Source organism: Oryctolagus cuniculus, chromosome 4 (assembly GCF_964237555.1).
Source record: "Oryctolagus cuniculus chromosome 4, mOryCun1.1, whole genome shotgun sequence".
In the NCBI taxonomy this organism is placed as follows: domain Eukaryota; kingdom Metazoa; phylum Chordata; class Mammalia; order Lagomorpha; family Leporidae; genus Oryctolagus; species Oryctolagus cuniculus.
Genome location: NC_091435.1, coordinates 103553469 through 103573475, shown reverse-complemented (window position 1 = coordinate 103573475; position 20007 = coordinate 103553469). Strand labels below are relative to the sequence as shown.

The window sequence follows — 20007 nt, the reverse complement described above, 5'->3', positions numbered from 1 at the left end:
GAGCAGCCCATTGAGCAGGGGAATGGTTATTACCACTTGAAATGACTGAGCTGTTCTACAGAAAACGTCCACAAGACACGGCAGCAGATTTGAAGCAGGTGTGTAGGCAAAAGTAAATGAAAGAACCTATTAAAACCAGGTCAAAACAGAAAATGTAAAGAATATAGCAAACAATTTTAATCTATAGGTTATATATACTTTCTTTCTTTTCCTTTACCTCTTGTAAGAAAACTGCCTTTCCCTTAGAGATAGGATCCTGAGGTCCTATTAAATCCTTTCCGCTAGGAACTGACAACTAGAACAAACGAAGCTTAGACAGTTGACTAGTGAATGTAAGTGTGTAATCTAAGAAAACTGCCATGGGAAAATAAGAAAAAAGGTGAGAGCAGAAATGTCTATGGGTTGCATAAAGATACTGTAAATACGCCATCCAAATATTCCAACGCTGGTTCTAGTCCAATTTCACTTCCTGTCTGTGGGATTTATGTGATATTCTTGTATCCTTCCAATAGAATAGTCCTGTTTTGTGCCAAAGATACTCTAAATGAATTTTGTTCCTTATAATCAAAATATTACTGATGAAGAAATGAGTGTTGTACATACAGCTAACATCTACCAAAATCAAAGTAATGGCAAAACTAGAATATTTAGACAAAGCAATAATAATATAAGTAATAATAATAATAATAAAGGAAAAACAGAAACCAATTCACTTGAATTAACCAAGTATTTTTTTCAACTAAAGCTAAAGTTTTGCTGTAGTTTCTGGATAAGATCAATATGAACAACTTGGTGGCAGATCTTTGATCAATCCTCTTTGATCAATCCTCATTTTTTTTGGATGTGTTGTTATTTTTTTAATAAAACATCACTTCATTTGTTACCGTGAATAGTAAATGAGAGGCAATAATTCAAGAGGGCTGTAGGAAGCTTTTTTATCCACGAAATAACACAGAGGACAAGTACTCTCACCACCACGCTTTTGCTTCTGTTTTTCTTTTACCTCTGTTCTCTTACATCAGCCTGCTGCTTCCAGGATGGCATTTTTCCTTCAAATTTTATATTTGTTAGAAGGCTAGTCTGTTAGCTTGCTTTAACAATATGGTCCCCGAGTTAGCTGAGGAACCTGGACAAGTCTTCTTTGATTTCAACTTCATCCCAAGGCCCATGAATATTTTTCTTAAAAAGCTGCAGGCGAATGAGGTAGAAAGGGCAGAGACATGAGATGGAAATCAGCAGAAGGGCAAAGAGTACGGCTCCCACAACACTAATGGACAGCAGGCCTCCCAAGGCTGAAAATGCAAAAAGCAGTGTGACCCCCACATTAACTGCGGGGAATACATGCCTTCAGTTTCTTCTGCAACATGGGCCCCAGGGCAAAAATCTGGATGGCAAATGTTACCATGATGAAGGCATGCAGGGACCGGGGAAGGCGTGAGGCTAGGCAGACAGAAGCGAAGATGGCCATGTTCAAGGACAGTGTGCTGGACACAATGGCAGCATCGGCACCATAATCAAAGAACATTAGGTGGCCTAAGAGCATGAAAACGGACATGGCATAGATGGTGTCAGCGCTGACAGATTCTGTAAGGGTCTTTAGCACTGGTGAAAAATCGTAAGTGGAAGTAATGAAAACCAGAGCACTCTTCAGGTCAGCCCACCGGGTCCGCCCACTCTTCTTCCGCCCTTCACCTCCATCAATGAGATCGAACAAAACGTACCCAATCAATGAAGAAGCCAGGCCAGTCCCAAAAAGCCAGCGAGGTGCTAGAACACCCTCATCCATATACCACCAAATAACCACAAAAACACAGACACTGCAGAGCTGCTGTTCAACAACACTGGTCTCAAATACCACAGCCCAGTATTGGTATTTCCGGGCATAGATATTTTTCCGGAGCTCTTCCAGGAACCTCCGGTCCACGTAGTTATCAGGGAAAGGCTGTCGCTCATATAAGACCTTCTGCCAAAGGTCTGCCAAAGACCTTCCTTTTCTCTTCTAACTAGTTTTTTGTATCCTACTTAAGATATTCTTTGGAGCTTTTAAGGTTCTCCTACATTTTCATTTGGAAGCTTTATATACATTCCATCTGTGATTGATTTTGCATATGAGTTTACTGGTGGTCAGGGTTCATCTATTTATTTTTTCAATGGACTTTTTATTCTCAAATAGTCAAAAAAAAGAAAAAAAAAACATTCCCAACAAGAACTATGACAAATATTAAAATAGTCTTTAGTGTATAGAAGTACTTTAAAGACAACGTGGTTGTCAGTATTCTGACATCACAAATGCATTAATAATTACTTCTTAGCTTTAGAATGATAAAAATGATTTTGAGCTGGATAGAGATTCCAAAGCCAGCCACCAGGACATATACTTTTCTGGAGCTATTCAAATAGAATATAGGAGAGCATCAAAGTGGAGAAAGCCCAGAGACAGTACACTAACACGTTTTAAGCTCTTGGCCTTGGACACAGGTATTTTCATGCTATTGTATTTTGCCTTTGTCTTCTTTATTTTTCCCTTTCCAACAAGTGACCTTGACTTCTATCCACTCTGGCCCTCTGCTGTGGACCTCAAGCTCTTAGCAGGGGCTAGAGGGGCGGTGTCCTCCACTCCTGCCTCCTCTCCCAGGCCCCCAGGGTGGTGGCAGACTGTGTCTGTGTTGGCACATTGTCAAGGAGCCTGTCTTTGGCTCCCTCCCTCTGGGTACTGTGCTGGACATCTATGGCCTGCCCTGACGTCCTTGTCTGGCAGCCTCCTCCGCAGCCCCTTTCACTCGAAGCAGCTCCGTTTAATTCTATATGCATATCCAATTGAGCCAGCATTATTTATTGAAAAAAATATTCTTTTCCAAATAAACAGCAGTGGAATTTCCTGTCCATCCCATGAATATGTAGAGGGGGTTTCTGTTCAGTTTCATTATTTTCTCATCTTTATGCCAATATTAATTTCACTCTTCTGAGGGAAAAATTTACAAATTACTCATTCTTAAGATTGTTTTGTGTACTCTATATGCCTTACATTTTCACATAATTCTTATAGTTTACGTATAAATTTTTTTTTTTTTTTTTTTTTTTTTTTTTGACAGGCAGAGTGGACAGTGAGAGAGAGAGACAGAGAGAGAAAGGTCTTCCTTTGCCGTTGGTTCACCCTCCAATGGCCGCCGCTGCAGCCGGCGCACCGCGCTGATCCTGGCAGGAGCCAGGAGCCAGGTGCTTTTCCTGGTCTCCCATGGGGTGCAGGGCCCAAGCACCTGGGCCATCCTCCACTGCACTCCCTGGCCATAGCAGAGAGCTGGCCTGGAAGAGGGGCAACCGGGACAGAATCCGGCGCCCCAACCGGGACTAGAACCCGGTGTGCCGGCGCCGCAAGGTGGAGGATTAGCCTATTGAGCCACGGCGCCGGCTCAGTTTACGTATAAATTTTTAACATACACATCTAACACAAACTCTCTCAAGAACGAACATCTGTTTGAATTTATACTGAGACTTCGATAAATCAACAAATGAATTTGGTAACCCATTGATGTCTGTATAACTTTAGGTCATTCAATCCATAGAAACCTCTACATGGTTTACAGAATCATTTTTTTCATTTTGTATCTTGTTTCTTACTTCTGGAAATATTATCAACTTTATGCATAGATTTTGTCTCCTTTAATATTGGCCTGTGTATGAGTATGCTAAGTTAGACTCTTATACTAACCATGCTTATTTACTTAATCATTCCAATAGTTTATTTGTAGAGTATTTTGGACTTTTTGTTTATATCATGCCATCTGCAAACAATGACAGCTTTAATATTCATTTTAAAAACTTATCTGTCATGTATTTTCTTATCTTATCCTGCCTAGGACTCACAAGGGTTTTAAGTTGAGAAATCTTAAGATAAAATATTCTCATAACTATGAAGCAAAGAGGTCACATGGATCAAAAATGGAGAAAGGAACCCTGTCAATTTCCTGGTCTAACAGTCAGGAAAGGCCACTGAAGATGGTAGCTTGGATCAGGGAGGTTACTACATACATGGGGAGAAGTAATTGCATTCTAAGTATACTTTAGGTGTATCCTCAACAAGAGTTTCTTTTTAAAAGATTTATTTACTTATATGCTATTTTGAAATGGAGAAATAGAGATAAAGAGTATGAGAGAGAGAGGGAGAGTTACCATCCTTACATCATTGATTCACTCCCAAAATCGCATAAGGCAGGGCTGGGCCAGTCTGAAGCCAGAGCCAAGAACTCCATATTTGTCTCCCACATGGGTGGCAGGGGCCCAAGTACTTGAGTTATCATCTGCTCTTTTTCAGGTGCATTAGCAGGGAGGTGGATCAGAGGCAGAGTAGCCAGGGCTGGAAGCAGCATGCCAATATGGGATGCTGGTATTGCAGGAAGGAGATTATCTTTTTATTCTACAATTCTGACACCTCAACAGGAGCTTCTGATATGAGATGTCATCATAAGAGGAATGCTGAAGGACTCCAGGTTTTTATAATTATTCGACAAAGCATTTGAGCAAGAGAAGTTACATATTGCTAAGGTGCAAAAAATAATATTGGGAAATTAGTGTGTAGGGATAGGGAAAGAGATTGTACATTCATAGTTTGTTTTTTTTTCTAATTAACTATTTTTTTTTAGTTGAGAGGAAGCAGACAGAGAGAGGTGGAGAGGGAGAGAAGAGGAGAAAGAGATCTTCTGTCTGCTGGTTCACTCCTTAAAGGGCCAAAACAGCCAAACCTGGGTAGGGCCAAAACCAGGAGTCAGGAACTCCATCCTGGTCTTTCACAGGTGTATTGCCAGGTGTATTGCCAGGTGTATTGCCAAGAAGATGGATTGGAAATAGAGCAGCAGAGATTTGAATCCATGCTCCAATATGGGATGCTGGTAACACAAGGGCTGGCTTAACCCACTGCACCACAAAGACAGCCCCTGCATATACAGTTTTGACCATATGAATAGGATGTAGCTACTATAGTTCTTAATAGTTAGGTTGTATTAGTAGTTTGATATGATAATCTGAAATTAGGGAAAGAGGTTTTTGAATTCTATACATATATATTTGAAAGTCATCAGCATATTAATGATATTTAAGAATGCAGGACATTTGAAATAAATGTAGCTAATAAGAGGAAAAGTATAAAAACTTAGCTGTACAACCCTCTGCCATTTTTGGTTGTTCATTTTCATATAGTAAAGTGTAATGAAAAGGAGCAGCCACTAAGGTAGAGGAAAACCAGGAGAGTACGATTTTCCCTTTAGCTAATAGAGAAAAATGTTTAAAAAGCAAAAAGAATGATCAACTGTGTCATCTATTGCAGATAGTTCTAGTAAAGCGAGGGCTGAAAATGGACCATTAGGTTTAACTACTTGGAGCTCATTAAATAAATGGAATTGAAATTCTGATTGGCAAATCTCCTTCCCACTAAAAAGTGGTTCTACTTAATGACAGAGACCTCCTATCACAAGTACACAATTTAGTAGCAGTGAGTGTGGTGTTTTTATCTATAAACAACAATCATTTTCTTAAGTTTGGGGAAAAAATTAGTGCTTATGTCAGTAAATTTCAAAATGGTAGTCATGTTTTATTTTTCACCAATGTCTTCAAAAAAGGGCAAAGTTTGTTTTGGCTCTGTAATGCTTTCTGCATTTTTTTTGCTGCCTTTATAATTGTCCTCTATTTCACCCAAAGCAATGGATCATCCATAATGACAAAAGGAAATCACCATATGCCTCATTCATATTAATAAGAGATCTTTGTATCCAGCCTTCCAAAAGTATTTGCATTTTAAAGACAATCACTGATTGAAAGCTACTTTAATACACAGAAGTCAATCACTAATCAGGAAATGTAAATCATTTCTCTGGTAGATTTTGTGGACCTATCATATCAGTAGGCAACTACAGGGGGAAATGAAGAAATACATTCATGAAGCATTAAGACACAAAATTTCAATATTCTAATATGATCTTATGAAGAAATACATTCATGAAGCATTAAGACACAAAATTTCAATATTATAATATGATCTTTTAGAGTTAATAAGAATTATTATGCAAAAAAGTGACCAGCTATTCTTAAAATGGATCTAACTCCAAGAGTGAAGAAAAGTTGGTCTTGTGAGCTATTGTAGGATTCTGTAAGTCTGTTCTAATTCCTGATTCCTTTCATCCATTCAGTAAATAATTTCATTGACAAGAATACATACATATATATTTTTTTCAGAATTATTATGTTAGTCTCTCATTAGAGTTATTACCTCAGATTTTAAAAAGGTTGTTTTTCAATGGCCATGTGTTTCACTTTTGAGAAGAGGACCCCCAAATAGTCATCAAAATTTTGTCATTTATTTAGATAACATTTGAATATTATCCTCTAAAGTTCTCTTTCACATATTTGCTGAAAGAGTAAAGATCAGTGCAGTTCAGGATTTATGCCTTTGTCATTGGCTCAGTCTTCCCTTTTAGACCATTGCCAAAGAATGGCACAATGCAAACAACCCAAATCATCTAATTCAATCAAAATAACTTAAAGTTTAATCATCAAAAATTGAGTTTTTATTACAAGATAAGGGAGAATTTGATCTCAAATATTTTTAGATCAAATTTACCTGGTCAGAATAACAAAAATTACTAATAAATAAATAATCTCTTTCCTCCCTCTCATAAAGAGTTAATGATTAACATACAAGAACCAGATCTGTTGTAAAGAAAACAAACATGATTTTGTTTTCTGCTGTACCCCTGTGGCTCCTGGCCAGCCTGTAAAGGAAAAATATGTATAAGAACCTAGGAGAGGGGCTGCCGCTGTGGTGCAGTGGCTTAACGCCCTAGCCTGAAGCGCCATATGAGTGCTGGTTTGAGACCCAGCTGCTCCACTTCCCATCCAGCTCTCTGCTATGGTTTGGGAAAGCAATGGAGGATGGCCCTGATCCTTGGGCCCCTGCACCTGTGTGGGAGACCCGGAAGAATTTTCTGGCTCCTGGCTTCAGATTGGCACAGCTCCAGCCATTGCGGCCAACTGGGGAGAGAACCATTGGATGGAAGACCTCCCTCTCTCTCTCTCTGCCCCTCCTCTCTCTATGTAACTCTGACTTTCAAATAAATAAATAAATAAATATTTTAGAAACTAAGAACCTATGAGAAATCTAGTTTTCTTATATATTCTGTAAATGCTCAATAGTAGGTTACTTATTAATTAAGGCCATTGAGTATTTATGTTTATTTTTAGGAATTATAGAAGCTCGATGAGAAATCAAGAAAAATACCACAGTTCAACTAGAGCTGACTTTTCCCAAGTTAGATCATGAAAAATATTCTATGCTTAACTCAGATTGCTCTATAACTGTCTTTCCATTAACCAAAATGAAAGTTGCATTAAGAGGAAAGATGCTTAGAAAATGTATACAGTTCAGAGAAGTTCAAATAAAAACCACAACGAGGTTTACGTCACCCCAGTTACAATGGCTATCATCCAAAAATTAAAAATAAATAAATGTGGGTGAGGCTGTGTGGAAAAACGTACCCTAATCCACTATTGGTGGCTATTAAACTAATACAACCATTAGAGAAGACAGTATGGAGTTTCCTCAGAAATCTGAAAACAGGTCTACCATATGATCCAGCCATCCCACTCTTGGGAATTTGATCAAAATAAATCAAATCAGCATATGAAAGAGTTATTTGAACCCCCATATTTATTGCAACTCAATTCACAATACCTAAGATATGAAATCAACCCAAACTTCCATTAACTGTTGACTGGATAAAGAAATACTACTCAGTCATAAAAATGAATGAAATCTTATCTTTTGCAACAAAATGAATGTAACTGGAAACCATTATACTGAGTGGAATAAGCCAGTCTCAAAAAGAAAATATCATATGCTTTCTCTGATATGTGGCAGTTAATATGGAAACAAAAATGTATAGAAATGAAATGGTCACTTGGGATATTATTACCATTTTTAGCTCATAGTTATGCTCTTGTGAACTGTAGTCTTCTTACTTTTTACTTGTTGAATGTTGTGAGTGATAAATTAATCCTGTATATAGAGTGGATTAAAATTATGTTCTTGCAAAAACTGATGAAGAGAGGGGAGGGAGGAGGGAGATTGGGGAGGAAGCAGGTGAATGAGGGATGTCTGATTGTCTTCTTGGAACTGTGTCTGTGGAATGCATAAAATCTGCTCCATTTATATTAATAAAAATTTTGAAAAAGAAAAACTTTATCTAGTCTTTCTTGCTATAAATATAGGAGCCTTTGAACCTCTTTTTTCCTAAGAAATTATTTAGAGCAAAGCAAAAAAAAAAAAAAGATCTATCAAAGTGAGAGAAGATATTCAATTAGTCATCTAAAATAAGATGTGTTTAAACTTCCAGATTCAAGGTTTATTTACCCGCTTGAAATACTATTTGAAATATGTTCCAGAGATATTTACAAATAGACTTAGATAAGGATATCCAGTCTCTAAACTTTCAGAAAAATTTCATGTACTTTCCTCAGAAAGGAAGCAGGTAATCCTTAGAATTAAAGTCAATTTTAACTTAATTTCCTTTGAGATTGCAGCCTCTAGGACATTGCTTTTAAAGACCAAATGAAGTTTGCCTCCCAAAATTATTACTAAATGTTTTTAAATGTAGAAAGAGTAGAAGTGCAGGATTTTTACTCTGCTTTTACAATTCTACTGGACGTGGTAACCAAACCAATATAAAACATTTTGTGATGGTATTGTAAATCATATTGAATACATCAAGTATTTTTCAAAGAATTGTAATTGATTATTTAACTGAAAGAGGTTAACAGTAGAATTGCAATACTGCTCCTGGAAGTGAAAGCTGAAAAATAGTAAGTCCTATAGAGGGAGAGAAAGAGATCACTTAAAAGTTTAATGCAAGAATCTTCACTCTTGCCTCAGGGGGGAAAAAGGAAAACATATTTCTTGGTGCAATATGACATGGCAGTGACAGTTACCCATTTTGACCTTAGCTGTGTACAGAAAGGAAACAAACTGTCTTTTCTCATGAATTCTGAACTGCGAACTAACCCTCATTGAGAGTTAGGCTTTCATTCCAATTGCACAAGCTCATGACACTTTAAGATAAACATGAAAATCAAAGTAGTCCGTGCCTTGGATTAGGTGGAAAACAAAATTAGAATCTCTTTGGAGAAACAGTTTTTAACAAGTCTCAGAAGTGTCCACAGAATTAAGTTCTAAGACCTATGAATTCACAATCACAAAATACCCAAGGAAATGAGTTATCAGGGGAAAATCCAAAGAAACAACTAATCAGACATACCAAATAAGACTTGAAAAAGTCAGGAGTTTCATTTATGAACTACCAAGTATAAAGTTAACAGTTGTAACCATATGCATATGTGTTATATATATATATATATATATATATAAATATATATATATGGTTATGGAGCAAGAAACTATAAAACTGAGTAGGCATATTTGGAAAATATTCCAATAGAAATTTTTGGAATGAATATATATTAATTAAACTTGAAATTTAGCAAATATTTTAAACAGAAAGTCCAAAGAACCAATGATATAATTTGTGAGATGGATGATAGCAATATAATACAGTGTTTATCAGGGACATGGCATTATGGCACAGTGAGTAAAACCACCAAATGGGACAATAGTGTCCCATACAGAACCTGTTCGTGTCCTGGTAGCTCCAATTCCCATCCATCTCCCTGCTAATGTGTCTGGGAAAGTAGTGCAAGATGGCACAAGTACTTGTGCCCCTGCACACATGTGGGAGACCTGGATGGAGTTCCAGACTCCTGACTTCAGCTTGGCTGCTCCTTAGCCATTGCACTCACAGGTGAATCAACACATGGAGAATCTGCCTCCTCTTCTTCTCTCTCTGTGACTCTGACTTTCAAATAAATAAATAAATCTTTAAAAAGTTTATGCATAAAGAAACACACTAACTTGAAAAAAAAATGAAAACAGGAACTAGATCTCAAAACCTGAAACAAAAAGAGAGCAGTTAAAACATTCGTCTAAATTAAGGAAGAAAATATAGATAGTAAGTTCAGGCAAAGTTAGAAATTCCATAATTGCTAAAATTGTTAATGATTAGATGTTGGAATCCAAAAGAATTTAAAGGAAGTCAAGGTAAAGACATATGATACCAAAAAGTCTGAAAACAAACACAAGAAGATATTTACAGAGTTGGGGAGAAAAGAACGATAGTGTAGAGTACATTATTTAACACACATTCTTGCCCAAATCCATGAGAGTGGTATGCCTCCCTGCTATGCTGATATTGGGATTCTCTGTGTATCTTCCTTTAGTCTCATTAATATAATTTGTAGGTCTTTATTTTCAACTCAACATTAATGTTAGAATATGAATGTTTACATAATTGACATCAAACAGAGATCAGATATATAACGTTAGATGTGAGCTCTCACATTTTGGTCTTTTTCCATGAAATGACCTCTGAATATAAAAAAGAATGAGACTAAAAACTTGTACCTAGCATACCTTGGGCAAAACGCAGCCTAACACAGACCTTAACCGCAGTACCCCCAGACAATTCCATAGTTTTTTAACCACTTGTCTTTGTAGAGGTTTGTTATACAATACTCATATTAGTAAGGCAAAAGCTAATCAATATAGATATTATCTACAAGTAGGACGCTTCTGTAACAATAACCTAAAATATGTGATGGGTGTTTTGGAAGCAGGGAATAATCAAAAAGGAAGCCATTATAGAAGACTGGAAAGCAATGACAATTTTGGTGAAAAGATGGATAAATGACAACCTGCGCTATACAGTTAAAAGAGAATTGCTAAAAACATTGTGAGGGATTATGTAAAAGATAGACTACATATAAAGTGACTTCAAAAAGTTCATGAAGAAATAGTATTTGGAAATAAGCTTGTTTGGGTGCCAAAATTGTTAGTCCTGCTTTGCTGTTTTATAATATGTGTTTTCCGTGAATGTTTTAAAGACTCCTTGTATATAATAAACTTGTATAGTAGAGAGAGAGCATCTCAGACAAAATGTGGAAAGCATGAACTGGTGAGATTTTGTCTGTTTAGTTATGTTACATGTTTTTACCAACTGCATTTGATAACAAATTACAAAAAAGAGATGAGGAAACAAGCTGTTTTTGAGCAAAATTTAGTGGTCTCTATAAAGTCAGTCAATCTCAGAGTTAAAATATAAAGTTACATTCCATAAAATCAAATGAGTAACCATTACACTATGATCCCATAAAAAGTACCAAATTCAGAGTTTTGCCTAATAAAATAACGCTTTTAGGTAGAAATCAGTCATGATGGTGCTGGTGTTGTGGCACAGCATGTTAAGCCACTGCCTATGTGCTGGCATTCCATAGGGACACTGGTTTGGGACCCAACTGCTTCCTGGCTGATCTAGCTCCATGCTACTGTGCCCGAGAAAGCGGTGGAAAATGGCTCAAGTGCTTGGGCACCAGCCACCCACGTGGGAGATTTAGATGTAGTTCTAGGCCTCTGGCTTTAGTTTCACCCAACCCTAGCCATTGCAGCCATCTGGAAAGTCAATCATCAGATAGAAGATCTCTTTCTCTTCCTGTCTTTACTTCTCTCTATAACTCTGCCTTCGAAATAAGTAAATATATCTTTACCTAAGTCAGTATTGAGGCTGTAATACTCTTTGCTTCTCACAATCTTTATCTTAGTGAAGTGGCTCAGAGCTTTACGAATCTCCTGTATTATGGAGGTTTTGTCTTTATTGGGCTACTACAGTTATTCATTAATTTTCTTTCTTTATAATTTTTCTATTTATTTTAATTTTGTTTGGAAGGCACAGAATCAAACACACAGATCTTCCATCAAGCGGTTCACTATCCAACTGCCCACAACAATCAAATGACCATGCAAAAGCCAAGAGTCCAGAATTTAGTCCAGGTCTTCATGTGGGTGATAGGGACCCAAACACTTGAGCCATCTCCTGTAGCCTCCCAGAGTGTGCACTAGCAGGAAGCTAAATCAGAAGTTGACGAGCAGGTACTGGAACCAAGTACTTCAATATGAGATGCAGGTACTCCGGCCATGGCAAATGCCTGCCTCCTTGCCATTAATATTCACAAAAAACACAGCAGTTGTATTAGATTCCTAGAGTTGACATAACAATTACCACAGGCTGTGGGCTCAAAAGCTACAAAAATTTATTCTCACAGACCCAAATACTAGAAATGTAAAATCAAAGTGTTGGGAGAGCCCTGTTCACACTCAAAGCTCTGAGATAGACTCCTTCCTACCTCTTCCTAGCTTGTAGTGGCTTATGGCAATGCTTCAGCATTGCATGGCCTAGAGCAGCAATTTTATAAGGCACTGAAATGAGGACAATACATATATATGCAAATAAGTTGGCATTTTAAAATTATAAAGCATATAAGAAGGAGCAATGAGAGTTGATACTGGAGAGTTAGGTAGTAGGCAGATGAAAGAGGACCCTGAATGCCAAATAAGCAGCATAGACTTTCTCTTTTAAACCATGGAGAGTCATAGAACAATTTGGAGTGGAAAAATGCACTGCAATTGATATTATTTAATAAATAAAATACTCCTACAGTCATGGTTTCAACCTCCACACATTCCCAGCTTTCCTTAATTTTCTGCATCTCTAGATAAAAAAAAAAAAATGTGCCTCACAGAGTTGAACAAATGAAAACTTTTTAAATTCTGACCAAGAGTTTAAATATGTTTATGCTACCCTGAATATTCAGAAAAATATACACAATATAAATAAGATTTAATTTTATATATAAAATTTGCTCCTGTCTCAGTCATGCTCTGTATCCATCAGTTATTTTTTTCTTACAAAAAATGTACACTAATTGCTTTGTACTTGTTATTTCATTAGTTTTCCAAGCATTCAAGGTTAAACCTGCACTTCAATGAATTTGTATTACCAATCTAGACAAAAGTCTTTTGATTATGCCTTTAAAATTCAAAGAACAAATTCACTGAGTTAGTGAAGAGTCAAATCACTTTGTATTTTGCAACAAAATTTACATTACAAATACAAGTAAAATAATCATAAATATATCGCTGCATATTACAATGTGACAATGTCACTTTATTCCTTCTGAGAAAAAAATGAGTCAAACACTAAAATAGAATTGCTAAAATATTCCTTTTCTGATTCTCCATCAGGCTCCATGCAGGTGCAAGTGGTCTCTTGTGTTCCCAGAAAGGAAAAAAAAAAAGAAAAGCAAGTGGCCAATTAAACTGGGAATGAGTCCATTGATGGTCAATTCTTGGCAGGCATTGAGCTGCAGATGTAAAAAATTGGCTGTAACCTACTCAGAAATCCACGATATGCACAAAAAAATAAGCAGGAGTGGACACCTTGATATTGATTTTGGTTTCTGATAAGTACCAAGAGAAGAAATAAAACCAGCTGACTTCTTACTCACAGACATCTTTGTATGAAATGCTGTTTTTCCAAACAGATTATAGTCAATAATAATACTGATAAGTGTGACTACTCTTCTAGCTATGTATATACGCCACAAATTAAGTCACACAAGCAGTGAGAAAAAATATGAAGTAATATTTGGTTTCCTCAACAGCAAAGAATCCATTTTGACAGAATGGCTTTAGTTTTGGTGTGTTGGGTGATAACTCAATATGCCTTTTTAGAGAACATGGCTTTATCCCTCCTTTACTCACTGATAATAATATTCAATCATCTTTATTACTGTCAGAATAATTGAATATCTTTTTTGGATGGAAGTCGTGTGCATATATGTATGTATATATTTATGTGTGCATGCATGCATTTGTGTATATCCAGGCTGTGTGTGCCTATGTACTTGGGATTCATGTAGGTGAGATACTTGGAGAGCCATATTGAGATTCACTGTATTACTAGACAAAAAAGTACTACTTCTTGGTATATTTTAAGTACCACATTAAAAAAAAAAAAACCTGAATACAGAAAAGCTATAAAAGCTTTCATATGCTTAGTCTGAGGTCCTGTAAAACTTGAGACTTCCAATTAAGGACCAACAAAAGATGAAAGATGAAGAAGAGGCAAAGATCCAAGTACTAGCCACATCATTTAGAAAAAAAGAATACTGGGATCAAATCTGTTAAGCTCATAGATGAGCAAGCTTACACACACACATACACACACACACACAAGACACCTTTAGTGGTATTTAGCATTTGTTGTCACTGAAGGCATGCCAGCAGAGAGCACACATCATTTCAACTCTTGCAATGAAGAGATCTGACTTACTTCATAAATCTAGCTTTTCAATTCCAGCCCTGACACAAATACTATGAATATGTGCCAGTGACATCACTTCTCAAGTCCGTTTTCTCATTGGTAAAATTAAAGGGTCGGATTAAATGCTTTCAAAGTTTCATCCATTTGTTTCATTCAGTAATTCCACACTTCACATATAAGAGCAGTCTTCTAGATCACCAAACTACTGATTGGTTATTTATTTTTGGCAATGAGTGAAATATATCCAAGAAACTCATAGGATAGCTTTTACTAAAAAAAATTAAAAATAAAAAACTACCCAAATTTTTATCAAATTTGCCAAGAGAATATTGACTAAACCAACATTTAAATACATCAAAAGCACCACTCATTTTAACTTCTCATTTGTTAATGGATGCCATTTTTATAACCTCTGCCAGTGAATGAATACAAATATCTTTTATGTGCATCCATTATATGCATCTCTAATCTTTTGGGGGCTTCACAGGATGAAATTAATTCCTCTTCTCTATGAAAACTCCTAAAATATTTAAACAAATCAATCACACCCTCTGTAATCAATCTCCTATTTTCTATTCCTAATAAGAGAGTTAAAATGTTATTCTTCTTATCCTGTGGATTTATTTATATTATAACATGTGGTCCAAGCACAAAAAATAAGTAGTGATTTTAATAAGTTGTTAAAAAAGCAGTTGTTTCTGCCTAAATTGTTTGCAAAAGATTTAAAGTAATTGCACCACATTATTTACTCAAATCAAGTTTGCAATAAACAAAGTTAAAATCTTCTTCAATGTTTACTTGTTACGTAAAATTTCTTCCTTTCTGTATATGTATACCAGCATTGACAGGGAAGAGAAAAAAAAAAAACAAAAAACACATTATCTGGAAGTAAACAGTGTGGGGGAGGCTGAATCCAGAAAGGCCTACAGGAACTTCCTGAGACTGCCTCCAGTTTGAAGACCTGTCTTTAAGTTTCTAATCCCTGGCGGTAAACAACCCAGCCCCAGGACGCTTTTGCCTAAGGATCACTGAGGTGGTGTAATAGGATTGGCTAAAACCCTTTTGCATCACATCACCCCACCCCTTGCCCGCATCTGCTCTGTACCACAGCTTTATAAACACCTCCCTTTTACAATAAAGTGAGACTCCCCACCGCATCTGATTGTCCCCCCGGGGTTCCGGCCAAGGCAAGCTGCGGCAGCCTGCCTAATTCCCTGGCGGTGAAAAGAAAGAGTCACCGCAAAAGAGGTTTCCAACCAAAGAACTCTGGTTGCTCTCTGGTTCAAACTAAATGATATACATAATATTTACAAATGAAAATGTTTTAATTTCATCTTGGATGTGTGATATTCTGTTGGGAGGTTTTCTTAACTTTGTTAAACTGAAAAACTCAGAATTCTTTAGTGTGGGCTTCCAACAGATGGTACTTTCTCTTCCAACTCTGTACACATGTATTGTAAAAGAGTAAGCAGACTAGAAATAAATGCCCGGTTTTAGCTAGGTGTCACACAGGCCCACAGCTTTCATGGGAGATAATGGTGCATTATACAATAACACATACAAAAGGTTTTGGCACTTCAGTCACTGGAAACAAAACACAAAAGCATTGCCTCTTTGAAATGCATAAAAACATGATGGTCTTAGTTAATGAAACATGAATATCTGTTCTTATACAGAAACACACTCAGAAAGCTAGAGTGCTGATTATGGAAACTTTAATCCCTGGGCTTTTGATGTGGTAGAATGGCTATACTGCCATGACAGGCAAGAAAGTGTGCATTACCGTGTCAACAGTTTACCTAAAAATAAAAAGCAGTTTACAAATAACACCAACTGAAGGATGTTCCTCAAATTCTCTTATATGATCACGAACTTTAAAAAATCAATTTTTAAATATATTTCTTTACAAGTCTTAAATAATGTTTATCTTAAAAGGATGTAAAATAACTGTTGGACTTGATACTTAGGATAGGCAAGCAAACTATTTTTAAGTTAAGTGAGAGAAATTTAGTATTTGACAAGCATGATAATCACAAAAAAGCAGCCAAAATGAAGTTTGCTTCACATAATTTGCGTACTGAGTATTGTGACAGCAAGGAAAGCAGGGTGGTTGGTTTTTTGCTACTTTGCGCTTTGTTTAACTCAAACAAGTCACTTTAATTAAAACAATGATCTTGGACATAATTTGTCTCAAACTCACATTTCTCATGTCCCTTTGCTCTTGGCACCCTAAACTTCTTTCAAGGATAAAAAGAATTGCCTATATAATGTTTGTCAGGAAAACAGAGTATTAGTCTTTGTCCTCTCTGTAAATTGTGGAAGCATCTCCTTTGTCTGCCTCTACCTCTAACAAGGGGAAGGAGGGTTTGGCACAACGACAAACACCTTGCATTACTGCAGGAAATCCTGACCACCTCTGGATGTTGAACCTTTCACGTCATCCTTTCTAGCAGGGCTGTAGAAGGCCCTGCCAAGGCAACACTGGGTGGGACTCAAAATTCAATAAAAGCATTGCAAGCTAGTTTTTACACTGATAATTTTGTATGGCCCGTGAATGATGTTATAAATATCCAAAATGCCCTTGGGAAAAAAAAAAAAGTTCCCCCATCACTGAGCAGCAAATATTAGAACTGGTCAGCCCCAGAGACCAAAGTTAGCCTCTCGTGACATCATGCGTTCCCCTTACTTTAATCTCTTCTTTTCTCACCAGTTTGCTGGAGGAAGAAAAATCTCTGTAACATTGAATCGTATCATCTGTACTCCCTTACTAGCTGCATCATTTTGGGCAAGTTATTTAAACTTGCTATGCCACAATTTTATCATCTGTACGATGAGAATAAGACTCATAAAAGGGTTACTCAAGCAAAGTGTAAGCTATCCCTTGTTACAGTGCTATCTAACACGTGCATGATGAAACCAGAAGAAGGGAAAAATGGCTAGAAAGGAATATTGTAGTAACATTTCAAATTGAATGAAGTGTTCACTAGTTAGCTGCAACAGAGCAATGAAGCTGTATTATTTGAAAGGTTGATTCTTCAAGCTGTCAAATTATAAATTCTTCTCATTTCTGTTAGTTACTCCCTACTATCCAGGGGTCGTAACCCATCCGCACGTCTTATCACTTGTTGATTATTAGCTGCAGTTGCATCTCAGTACGCATCAGATGGGCTTATTGGAAAATGATCTAGCATGAAATTTTAAAGATCAAGAAATAGTCATTTTACCTTATGTCCAGTTTTGGATAACCAATTCTAGTAGCTTCCCGATGGGTTTTATGTAAGTCTGTATCTATTTTTAAAGCACTTAAAAAATAAAACACCAAGTTTTAAATAAGGCACCTGGGACATGGGCAGTAATCAAATAGATGATCCATGGAATCTGAGATATTCTGAAAGGGCTTATATTTACTTGCAGTGTTTCTTAGGGATACCACAAGGATGGATCCCGCTCCAAAAGAAATTGTTTGATTCAGATGTGACATCTGTATGTTCTAAGAAATTTGTTTATAAATCAGTCTAGGGGTATGCTTGCACTTACACTCTCATTAAAACAATGTATATAGTCATTTAATACTTAAAAGCTACTAAAACAAAATTTCCTAGAATTGAAGTCTATCTTAATAAAGTTTCCCAGATGAAAAAAATCAAACATTAGGAGAATATAGGAGAAAGCATTCATATCAACTTGAGTATCTTAATATGACAACATTTATATTTGGGAACAAAATGTTAAGTATATTACTTTCTTTTTTTTTTTCTTTTTCTTTTTGACAGGCAGAGTGGACAGTGAGAGAGAGAGAGAGACAGAGAGAAAGGCCGTCCTTGTCCGTTGGTTAACCCCCCAATGGCCGCTGTGGCCGGCACACTGCACTGATCTGAAGCCAAGAGCCAGGTGCTTCTCCTGGTCTCCCATGCGGGCACAGGGCCCAAGAACTTGGGCCATCCTCCACTGCATTCCCGAGCCACAGCAGAGAGCTGGACAGGAAGAGGAGCAACCAGGACAGAATCTGGTGCCCCAACCGGGACTAGAACCTGGTATGCCAGTGCCGCAGGCAGAGGATTAGCCTAGTGAGCCACGGCCCCAGCCACATTACTTTCTTACTCCCAAAATATCTGAGTATCATTGTAAATACATGATTTTCCTTTTTTAAGATTTATTCATTTATTTGAAAGGGAGAGTTAGAGAGAGAGAGACAGAGAGAGAGAGAGAGAGAGAGAGAGAGAGAGAGAGACTTTCATCAGCAGGTTCACTCCCCAAATGGCCACAATGGCCAGAGCTGAGCTCAACCGAAAAACCGAAATCAAGATCCAGAAGCTTCTTCTGGGTCTCCCGTGTGGGTGCAAGGACTCAAGGACTTGGACCATCATCTACTGCTTTCCCAGACCATTACCAGGGAGCTGGATAGGAAGTGGAGCAGCCAGGGCTCAAACTGATTGCCCATGTGGGATGCCTGCATTGCAGGCATAGGCTTAATCTATGTCACCACAGTGTTGGCCCTGAAAGATATTTTTAAAACATTTTCTACTTACTATGTAAATTTAGAAGGAATATAGATATTTACAAAGCCATACCGTATTCAGAACTCATTAAAATAACATGTATTTTGTTAGGCAGACTTATGCTACTACCGCAATTCCAAAACCCACTTTACTTCAAACAATGTTAAAGATGGTCTTTGTTTAATATTGGAAAAGGATTATGCCACAACCACTTAATCAAAGTCTTGTTTAGTGTCAGTGTCTATTCAATTTTGCATGTCCCCAGCTTGATGGAAACTAACTATCTCACAGCACTCCATAAATATTTATATTGTAATCCATTATTGATACCGTACAAACATTTTACTATAGCTTGCTAATGGTAGCAACATCACAGTTCTGGGTGGAGCTGAACCATTATTTTAATTTTGTTTCCATAAGACATGTTCTGCATAGTTTACAAAACAAAAATGATAGTGCTGGTGTTTAACAGGGGCAGTCACTACCAACACAATACAAAAATCAAGGTGTCTAAATCAAGTCCTGAAAATGAGAGAAAAAAAATTTTTACAAGAATATTTTAACATGGAAATTCAATATCCCTATTATGTTAAAATCTCTCATACATGTTGATACAGTTTTCTCTTGTACTCAGATGAGCTCATTTGAATTTCAGTTTCACTGTATTACAGGAAATTTTTTTTTAAATCCACACCTTAGAGGTGAAGGGAAAATTCAAAAATATCAAATTACTTAAGGAAAGGCACACATCTAGCTGGGATTTCTACTCTGATGCCTCTTGACACAAATATGTCCACTTGTATTGATAGCCCTTGCCTCACAAATGTGCTATAAACCTCACCTCCACCACATACGAGAATACTTCACAAAATTCAGAGGGACCAACTTTGTAGAGTAGCAGGTTAAGCCAACCACCTGCTATGTCAGCACTTCATGTGAGTGCCAGTTTAAGTCCTGCCTTCTAAACTTCCTATGCAGCTCCCTGCTAATACACATAGGAAAGCAGCAGAAGATGGCCCAAGTGAGTGTGTCCCTGCACCCTCATGGGAGAGATGGATGAAGCTCCTGACTCCTGGCTTTGGCCCCATCCAGCCCCAGCCACTGCAGTCATTTGGGAAATGAACCAATCTGTCTGTCTCTGTTTCTCCTTCTTTCTCTGTAACTCTGCATTTCAAATAAATAAATAAATAAAGTTTATGGGAAAATGAAATTTAAAGATGTTTGTTTTGTTGCAATTTTTTTCAATCCATAAAGGA

At 37.1% G+C, this 20007-nt stretch overlaps 1 pseudogene; it reads right to left on the bottom strand.

The window, feature by feature from the left end:
* Positions 1-837: 837 nt before the first annotated feature.
* The window catches only part of LOC100342976 (phosphatidylinositol N-acetylglucosaminyltransferase subunit C-like), a 142402-nt pseudogene continuing 123232 nt past the window's right edge, over positions 838-20007 (bottom strand).